The sequence below is a fragment of the Amblyomma americanum genome, chromosome 10, assembly GCF_052857255.1.
Source record: "Amblyomma americanum isolate KBUSLIRL-KWMA chromosome 10, ASM5285725v1, whole genome shotgun sequence".
Taxonomy (NCBI): Eukaryota; Metazoa; Arthropoda; class Arachnida; order Ixodida; family Ixodidae; genus Amblyomma; species Amblyomma americanum.
In genome coordinates this window covers 76,218,941-76,229,374 of record NC_135506.1, presented here as the reverse complement: position 1 = coordinate 76,229,374, position 10,434 = coordinate 76,218,941, and the positions used below count along the sequence as shown (strand labels likewise).

Sequence of the window (10,434 nt, the reverse complement as noted above, 5' to 3'; positions counted from 1 at the left end):
TCGTCTATGGCTGCCAAATAATTTACAATCAAACTTTTCTGTCACGCTGTTTCTGTTTTCATTTCAACAGCCAGACGATGGCTGTAACGTCAAAGTGCAATTATATGTCATATGAGCCATGGAAAAACGACTATATAATCGCTGCTTCATCGTTTTAATTCACTAGAGCACTGAAACAATCCTTCCTCAAGAGCCGTTATGACAGCGAATGTAGAAGCAGTGATTATATTGCATGCCTCACGTGACCTATAACCACAGTTTGACATCACAGCTACCATTCCGCTGTTTAAACCGAAACCAAAACAGCACGAGAAAGTAATTCGGTCAAAAATAAAATAGCGGTCGTAGGAAAATACCACATGGTAATTCATGTATAATAATGCCTTATGCATCATTAAAAACAAAAAAACACACCCAAAAGTTAGGTGTCTATACTCCTTCAAAGTACCGACACAACTTCAGAACACACGGCAGAAACGGCCATAAAGACACAACGAATCCACTCGTTGTGTCCTCATGCATGCATATCAGCCACATTTTCTGAACTTGCACAAAAGGGTTAAGGCGTGAGCAAAACTTTTACATCCAAAGCAGCACACATGAGTCGGCAGAAAGAGAGTCGGACACTGGTTGTCGGCCCTTGCCTCAAACTGTGTGACGAGATCTTGCATGGCAGGCACAGAGCTCTCTAGCACGGCCACTGACATGGGCGCCATGCGCTGCCTCATTCACTTCCTCAGCTCCTGGTCCGAGCATGTTTTAGGGCTCAGGTTGAGGTCAATGTGATCACTCGTGACAAGATACTCAACAAGGTGGGAGGCCGCCAGTGCTTTTGCCTCCTTCTTGGTCCGAGCGCTGCCATTGAACGAAAGGTTGCACGGTCACTTCACGGTCAACGTACATGTCTCACAGAGATGGTGTGCTGGCAAAAAGAAAAAAAATTAGATGACGCATTTATATAGTCTATGGAGACATTACATTTCAATGAAGCCATGCACCTTACAAGCCCAAACACCACGTTGGCTGGCTGTGCTTTGTGATGATGCGCAAGACATTAACAAAAGTAAAATGCCATGTGGAATTTACTTACACCTAGTAAGCAGCTCATAACTGAATCTCTCCTCTCATGCTCTTTGAATTCAGCAGTGAAACGATGAATACGATGTCAGTGCTAGGTTACGTCATGTGAGGCACACAAAAACATTTTAGCCACTCCTTCATTTATTATCAATCCAGCTCTCGAACAGGGTGCCACAAGAGTAGCAATGAATCAAAACGACAAAACAACAATTATACTGCTTTTTTTTTTCAGGCCTCGCATGATAAACTAAAGTTCAATATAATGCCCATCATTTTGCTGTTGAAACAGAATTCAAAACTGCATGAAATAAATTATTATAAATTATTTAACAGGTGTAAGCGAATTCCATATGGGGATGTATGTACAGTTGTGCCTCGTTAATACGACCCCTGTTAATATGGACGACTCAAATTATGGACAATCTTTCTTGGGACACAACCTCTTCAAGGTCTTAATGCCAGCCCAGATAGTGGACGGGGGGGGGGGGAATATGGACAGAGTCCATTGGGGTCCCCGTATTTTTGCCCCTTTAATACGGGCAAAATCTCTACCGCCACAAACAGACAATGTATTTTCTGCATTTTGAGTGCAGGGCACTGGAGGAATACAGTGAAAAAGTGTAAATGACCGAATGGTGGCATTTTTCTTTTGTGGCAGCATGTTTTACAGTGCGAAGACGTCCAGTAGGCGCACCTTACCATTTTTCGTGTTCCAAGCATGGTTGTGAAGAAAACTCTCTCTGCAGGTTGTAGTACTACATACAAAGCCGCGTTCAGCTCCTGTCTGCTGACAGAGTCCTGGTAAATAGTAGCGGTTCGTGGGGTGTGGACAGATGTAGGAGTTAAGTCATGTTGCCATGAAACGCCATGAAGTGTATCACAGATTACTAGGCATGTCAAGCTGCACCGCATTATTTTAAGCATAACTGTGACTAAAATAATGGGCTTGTGGGTACTAAAGCAACATCTGATTTCAACTTCACTACCAGCCAGAAGCAGGCCTTATTCATAGCTAGTTATTTTTCTGAATACTTTTTTCTGCCATTCATTATTTCGAACGACTCGCGTTATAGTTTTTTTCGGGAATCAAAATGTGCATATTAGCGCATTGAACCCACTCGCAATGAACCCCCCTCCCCTCTACTTTTGTCCGGGAAAATTTGTTTTTAAACCGTGAACTTTTGGTACCGCATTCCTCAGTTTTCAAGCCAATCGCAGTGCAGACCTTGGCAGCTCGCCAAGATGCTGCCCGGAAAACATCATAGCGTGTTGATATTTTGACGAGAGCTCCTATCAAAGATGAAGCAGCGGGGGGGGGGGGGGGGGGGGGGGGTCTGCTCAGCCAAGACGTGCGGTCTTGACAGAAGTGCTGGCGGTGGTGGCTTGCTTGGCGTGCTGCTGCGCGCCAGCCTTAGAAAGCTGGCGGACGCTCGAGCAATGGAGAGGAGCACAGCAGTTTAAACCAGAACCCTATAAAACATCCTCTACCTGAAGTGCTGTGAAGGAAGCAGGTCCTTCAGACCCCAAAGCGATTTGGTAAGCACGAGATCGAAAGCGAAAATGATTAACCCCTCACCACCCTGCATGTTTTTTTAACCTCACGTAAACAATGCACACCTGACCTTGAGGGCCAGTGTTCAGAATGTTCGCTTTATCTCGCCACGATTTGCCGGCACTGCTGGCTATCACAAAATGGTCGGAATGCGCTGTTTTCCACCGAAGCATACATCGCCGTACAAGCAGGATAACCGGCATATAGTGGAAAACACCTTAGAACTGAACGATTCAAAACAATGCCAGCACAATCAAGTCTGACCGCATGCTTTTGTTGATGATGGATGGACGGACAGACGTAAGTAAGGGCTGGCGGCGCATGATAAAATTTTGACTCTAAAAAAATACTTGAAACTTTTTCCCACGTAATGCACCCACCCCCCAAATAGACTCCGAAAATAGGTGGGTTCATTACGCGAGTATATACGGTAAATATCTCAGACATTCCCAAAGAAGAAAAAAATGTAAATGTAAATGAAAATTTGGTGTTTATACTCCTTTAACTCTTTAACTGCCAACCCTGAGCTGTACTTGTCATAAAAGATTGTACCAATATCCCCAATGACTGAGTCACACTCGTCCTGCCCATGTTATGCTGCTCCCAAGACCGAAGACATTTTATGGTCGCCAAATGCGTTGCTTGCAATTTTCAACACCAGAGGGAGACACATCTCCGCGAACAAAACACATTTCGCACCTTTAACGTGTGTTTTAAGCCTGACAACAGTCATTTCCTAATGACATCACACATGAAAAATGCCAACGCCAGCGCTGTCCTGAGAAAAAGAGTTGCTTTTTGAAGCAGTTCAGGCAGCAGCATTACTGACGATCTAAAGTGTTTTCGACAGTGACCAACTTCGTTCAAAAGCTGGAGACGTCTTCAGATGACGGCAACAATGACGCGCTCGGTAGTGCATGCTTACTAATGATGAAACCTTGTATCTGTTAAGACACAGCAACTTTTATGCACTCTGCAATGTGTTATAGTGCATTGGATGAAATAATTACCACGCTGTATAGTACACTGCACCCCACTACCATGCCATGCACGGAGGGAAAGCCACCCTCAAGAGCAGCTTTCTTTTTAAGGGGGGATGCTAGGTTGAACAGCCAACTTTGGCACCACTGAACCAACTGTGATAAAATTTTCAAGGATGGTGTATCTTCTCATTAGACTACATTCAAAATTTCAGCTCCCTAGCTCAAACAGCAAAAAAGTTATGGCTATCATAATAAGCAGTCAGATGTGTCTGCTTAGGAAAACTATCATTTCGAAAACAATGGAGTAATACTAACTGTTAGTAATTAGATATCTTCTAGAATGTGTATAGTGCAGGATAAGGCTGGCTACATGTTTTTATACCATTTGTGTAAAAGTTTAATTTTTTTGTTGTGATTATATGTCAGACATCTCGAAATATTTTGTGTTAAGAAAATATTTAGCCACCTAAAGAGCACCTTACTTTGTTCCTGAGAAAATTCCAGTCGAGAAACCACCTTGAAAGCAGCCTTTGGCAATGCAGTTTGGAAATGATAGTTTTCCTAACAGTTCTAACGGTTTTGTTTTCTCAAAAACTGCAAACTGAGAAAAATGAGCAAAGATTTCAGAACATGCTATTTTATTTTGGGGTGAAAAAAAATTTTACTCAAAGTGCCCTGCTTCATAGGTCGGGCCCTTCTCTTCAACACGATGGTGCTCTGTGGCCATTGCTTCTAGCCTTTTTATTCTTTTTTTCAGCTTTAGAGCTGTCTATTGCCATTGCCTTCACTCGTGAAATACTTTGATGGCCTGCTTGCTGGACGTGCTTCATCGTCTGGACTCCATGTTCTAGTTCCAGCTTTTCAAGCACTCTCTTGATGCCACGTGCAACCCCATCAAATTCTAGTACAGTCTGCAGTACTATTCTAGTAGCTCTGCAACCTCCACGGTTCTTAGTGACGTAAATTCGGTATTCGGGTGAAGAACCAACATTGGAGTTTCAAAAGTTCACGTCTATCGCCAGTGGCAGGCATGGGCCTGGTGAATGCACAAGCAGACGCTCACTTGCTGGTGGTCCCCCTGTGCTTTCTGGCCTCTTGCTTTCATGGTGCGTTTTCATTTCCCAAAGCTCCTCCGTGTCGAAGCCTTCGCTGCGGGCATCATCCAGTCACACCACCGGCCACCCGCTAATTGCAATAAACTCGCAGAAGGAAGAAAACATAACAGATAGCAAGCGTTGAACACAACCAAAGTGGGAGTAACTCTGAATGGCGAAAAAACAGTGTTAGGTGACCACATAGTATATTTCCGCCAATCCGAGGTCCTGTTTTTGTTTTGCCAGCCACTCGGCAGTTGCCGCGGCCAGAAATAGGCATTTATTTTTTTAGTTTTTCGTTAGTGTCATGACAAATCCTCAGCAGAAAGTCTTCCTTGACTAAAGTGTGCAAAAAACAAACTTTCTAACATGGGCATTCAGTCTGCATCCTCATTTTTGCCCGCACCGCGGCCGCGTCTTGAAAAGAGCGTTCATAGCCTCCTTCGACGTCGTACCACCGCCTCACGAAAAGAATCAATTTTCTTCTTTTCTATTGCTCAGATAACAACCAAACTTGGAAAGAATATTCTTCATTAACCCTTCCGCTGTCGGGCATTTCTGGCCGTGACGCACCCCCAGTGTCGGCTTGGCTTCAGGGAACGAGCATAACAGGGCATGAGCATAGCAATTTAATTTTGATTATGATTGGTATACAAATAACATAGTCAACGGAATATGCCCAATTCAGTGTTCTGCAGCTGTTGTTAGTAAACATCACAATCATCATCACCATCAGCCTGACTATAAATGAGGATAATATGAAAAAAAAACACTGCTCAGGAGGAACCATCTGGGGAAAGTGTCGTGAGCCTCGTTGGGTCAACACCGCTCTGTTTTCCACCTCTCCTCCTAGCAGTGTGGAATTCTTGAATCAGTTAGTACACGATATTCAAGCGAAATTCACTGAATGTTTTGCATCCCCCATTATCACGCCACAAGATAAAGGCATTCCCATGTCCATAATATGAAAAAAAAACTTTTTGTACCACTTGAGGCTCTTCCTAATGCTTTCAGCGAAACTCATCACCACGTCCGTCTTGTCCAATAATCCCATCTTCATACTGTATTCGAGAACACATACGGGCTTTTCGCTCGTTCTCGCCTGTTACCCTATCCTCCTTCCCTGTGTCTTCCAGACATGCATCATACATCGACGTTAGGACATGTACATCTCTCTTGTCTTACCATTTGAGCGCAAGAAGCGTCTTGGTATGATATGACACCACTTCCCCTTTTTTCATCTTTTTTGAGAAATTTAGAAGCCCCTTCCTATTGGTCCAAACAGTTCCACATGTGTTTGGTTTTTTTATCTTGAAGGCAGTTGAACAGTGCTGGACTACTGTACCAATTATCTACAAATAGCGACTGTCCTTTTCCGAGGTAGTCCTCAAGCAGCTCTAGAACGATGAAGCCAGAAAATCCCAAATCCTTGACCATGGTCATGTTTGTCGTCGCTCCAGTGTACACAACAAATTTCAGAATATAGCCGGTTTTGACATCACAAAGAACAAAGAACTTGACAGCAAAGTGGTGCCTTTTCGAAAGAATGTATTGCCAAAATGACAGCCGCCCTTTCCATGACATCATAGACTCGTCTGTGCACAGGTCTTGGTGCGGAATTAGTATGCTACTCAGCTTGCTCTGAATTGCTTCCATAAATGGCCGCACTGTTCTCAGCCGATCTGCGACATCTGTGGAGTTACTCAGATAGAGGAGCCACAGGAGGAGCAGGAAGTGGTTCAACGAAAAAATGGTTGCAAGAAATGGTATGTGCAACATAAAATTTGTGCTTCATTAGTCTTGCAAGGCATTCTTTCTTATCAGCCTCATCAGAAGAACGACTTCAAAGAAACAGTACGTTCCTGCTACATGTCTCCACCAAAGCTTTCAGCCGTAACTCGCGTGCAACTCTTTGTGCGCTTGTCTTCACTTGCCCAAACAGAATCGTTTCACTCACGATGTGTGAAACGATTGGCTCACCAAAAAACAGCTTGAAATAGTCATCTTCTTGCGCATCCGGTTGAAGAGTTGCGCTCGCAGATGGTCCTGAACGTGACGCGCCGAAAGGAAACAACGTAGGTGAGAAATCGCCTTTCTTCCACATAGTTTCCGTTTGCTGTGCACGCTTCCGGGACAATGGTCCCACCGTTTCAACATCCGAATCTGACAGTGCGGAACTCACCCTTTCCTCGGATGAGACGCTGTCAGAGTCCGAGCTCGGCTCGTATCCAGAATCGGAAGAGCCACCGCTCCAATGAGCAGACGAAGGACCCGCGCACTCAGCCATCCAAAAGTAACCACGCGCAGGGAGGATGTGCTTTCAATCGCCCGCACAACGGAGAGAAATGGGACGTTGTGTGATCAAGAAGACAGAGGGAGATGAAAAAATGTTAAAGCAAAGTTTGAGGGGCTTTACGTTTACTGCCCCTGAACTTGATGCCCCATAGCAGATACGCCAACAGAAGAAAGATAAAAACCTTCAAACCAGCGGAGATGGCAGAACAACCCTTGAACCCATAACCACATGCACGATGCATGATCCAGCGAATGCAGAGCGACCACGCTATTCAGCAAAGAAATAGATGGAGTGACAGTCACCCCGTACTCTTCAATACATGTACCAAAACAGTGCGGGGCGAAAATACGAACTTGTAGAAAGTTTCAAAAGAGGGCGGCAAGTTCAGGAGCGCCAGCTTTGCGCTCCAGCACGAAATTTTGAACGCACGATAAAGAACGTACCGGTACGCCAGTGACACTGTGGGGGGGAAGCACGAAGACAAACCGGTACGTCCGTGACGGCGAAAGGTTTAAACCAGCAATCTAAAACAACTCAAAATTAAAAACACAATTTTTTTTCCGAAAATCCGTATTTTAGTTCAAATCCCCCTTAAACATTTGTCAATTCTAACCAGAAACCAATGAAGTAATACAATTTCAGAATTAGAATTACACAGATAAATTTACTACTACTTAAAAATTTTTTCAAACCATCCGAAAATGACTCTCAAGAGGTCCTACTTTCACCACAGCAGTCGCCGGCCTAGACACTCAATAAGATTATTTCGCGCTAAAGAGAACGCAAATGAGACTGGACTCTATAAGCACCACTGAAGTTCTTCAGATCTTGTGCAATCAAGCGTAAACCAACCTTTAGAGGATGCCAAAGTGTCAATAAATGCCTTTGTACCTCCATTCTCAGTCGCATTTTTCAAAACCTTGGTGGTTTTGAATCTAGTTTTCTGGATAATTTTTTTCATCAAACTCTAGAAAATGTATCAATGAAGTTTCACTGCATTTGCCATCACTACCTCACATTTAAGAGGCTTTCCATGAAGTACTCAATATTTCAGGATTTTCAAGGCTTTGCAAATGGCACTTCCAAAATCAATAGTTTTCAGTAGTGTTACTACAGCCTCTCAGTACTATACACTGAACTTGCACGTACAGCCGGCAGTAAAAGTTTACGGGATGTGGGTGTGTAGAAAAATCTATTCTGGGACACTGTCACGTCACGCGAGCCAACCACATGAAAGGACAGCACGTATGAGGGGCTGTGCATTGTCCATCCATTAATACCAATACCAGGAGGTGGCATGAAACAGCACTGCGATGAATCTGATCCTCAGCACTCACAATCATCAAACTCTTGCTGCCGACTGAGCCAGCAGCACCAAGTTGCATGAAACACGAGCTTCCAAAGCTGCGTTTTGATGCGAGATTGACAGTAAAATACGCAACCAGCTGTCCTTCAAAGTGCATGCTGTTCTCAATTCTGTCAAGAAAATGAGCACCTTAGAGTGCATATATATATGTACCTCTCTTGACGCCAGAACCCGCCGGCAAGCAACAAAAAAATGACCACAAAATTCCATCCAACCCAATCTTATGAGGCCTTCCCTACAATAATTTCAGGCCCAATAGCATCCCACCATTCCATTCAAAAACATATTTTGAAGACCTGTGCCCTGAACTGAAAGAATGGAGCCATGCACACATGGAACTTACTCTGTGAGAAAACCACCATGTATGAAGGCAAGAGCGCCTCATCGCCTTTCAGGATGCACACAGATGTTGTGTACCACAGACTTGGCTCGACCCAATTCTCGCTTCTCAGTCCAGGCGCCAAGTCTCTCACTTGGCACGTGCACTGAGAGGTTTTCCATTCGTGTCAGGTACTGAAAATGTAAAAGCAATCACATGAATTAGCAAAGAAGTTGCAAGAATGTTTGCGCACCTTTGAATTGGAGTCATCAATATTTACGTGCTGAAGCTATAAGGCATCAGGGCTGGACTTTAGTGAGGAAGTTTCTAGGATAAAAAATTTATGACTCATGAAAAACTTACTAAAAAAAAGTTACGACTGCGTGGATCCTCGAGTAATTACATAAAAATCCTAATGTCTTTAATGCTGCAATTTCTAACCACTGCAGCAATTAGTACACAACTGTGTACATGACCGCCAGAAAATAGCAGTTAATTTTTTCACATTACAAAACTAGCTTTAATTAGGTCTAAATATACTGTTAAGGTGGAAAAACCCTTCCTTGAATTTAAAATGATGAGTGCAGTCTAAAAGGATATGCCCACTTTGCACAACAACAGCCATACCAACAAGCTGTAAAGCTAAAAAATTTAATTTCTAGAAAACATTCCGAGACAGAATAGGTGACGAGAGCTGCTTGTGCTAATTTAATTAGTGAGGATGGACTATAACAAAATGCCAAGAAAAATTGATAATTGCCTAGCTCTGTTAAGCCAGGATATACGTAGCATAAGCGCGGCGACATCTGGTTTGGAAGAGTTAATATATGAAAGGCACTCATTCACTACATGCGTCCTTATTCACTGTTAAACCTGGAGCTGTCGTGGCGGAGTGGTAGCATCTCCGTCTCAAATGCCAAAGGCCCTGGTACGATCCCCAGCCTCGACACAGGGTTTTTTTTATTGAGTGAGTGTGCAGGAGGGGTTGATCACGCGGTTGGCCACGTGGTCGGTCACATAGTGCGGAGCAGCTGCCGGTGACGTGGCGCCGTGGCTGGTCACATGATTGATCACGCGGTTGGTCACGTGCCCAGTCACGTGGTGCGGTTTCCAGAAGATGCGCAGACAGGCGAGGCGTGGGAGGCGTGCGAGGCATGCGCGGCGGCGGCGCGCCAGCTGTGCGCCGTGTGGTGTCACTGCCCCCCGCGCATGCGCAGCACGGCTCTCCAGGAACCATGCGAAACTGCTCAGCCTCGGCACAGAGAAAGGAACAACGCGTTAGCGACTCACTCTGATGCAGAACAGGAGAAGGCACGACGACGCCACTCTTGACCATGGTCCCAGCTGCCTTGGAAGCTTCAGCTGGGCTTTTTTGCAGCTCCATTTCAGAAGCCCTGGCCATCATGTCATTTGCCTGATCAGACATCAACTGCTGCGTGAAATCCCCAGCATCTCTTCTTTCCTGGTTTTGCTTGAGCTGTTGAGTTGAACCCTTCATGTCGGGAGCAACTACACCCGGCCTTTTCTGTGGCTGTTGTGCAGAGCCAGCGATGTTGAAAACTCCCAGATCCTGAGAACAGACCAAAAGGCAGCAATGTCTACACATCCCATCCATATCTAAATCTGCCATCCCATACTGCCTTGGTCGGATTTGATTCTTCTTTTGGATTTGCTTATCACCAATGTAAAGCTGTACTAATGGCACCCTTTGAATATACTTCTGCTACGTGAGAAGGACAGTCGT

The 10,434-nt window shown here is 44.6% G+C and overlaps 1 long non-coding RNA gene across 1 annotated transcript; it reads right to left on the bottom strand.

Annotated features, from left to right (window-relative positions):
• Positions 1 to 8,530: 8,530 nt before the first annotated feature.
• On the bottom strand, positions 8,531 to 10,225 carry LOC144107693 (uncharacterized). The gene is made up of 2 exons (XR_013309357.1): positions 9,981 to 10,225; positions 8,531 to 8,884 (listed from the first exon to the last, which is right to left on the bottom strand). It is a non-coding gene; the product is annotated as an uncharacterized LOC144107693 (long non-coding RNA).
• Positions 10,226 to 10,434: the final 209 nt, after the last annotated feature.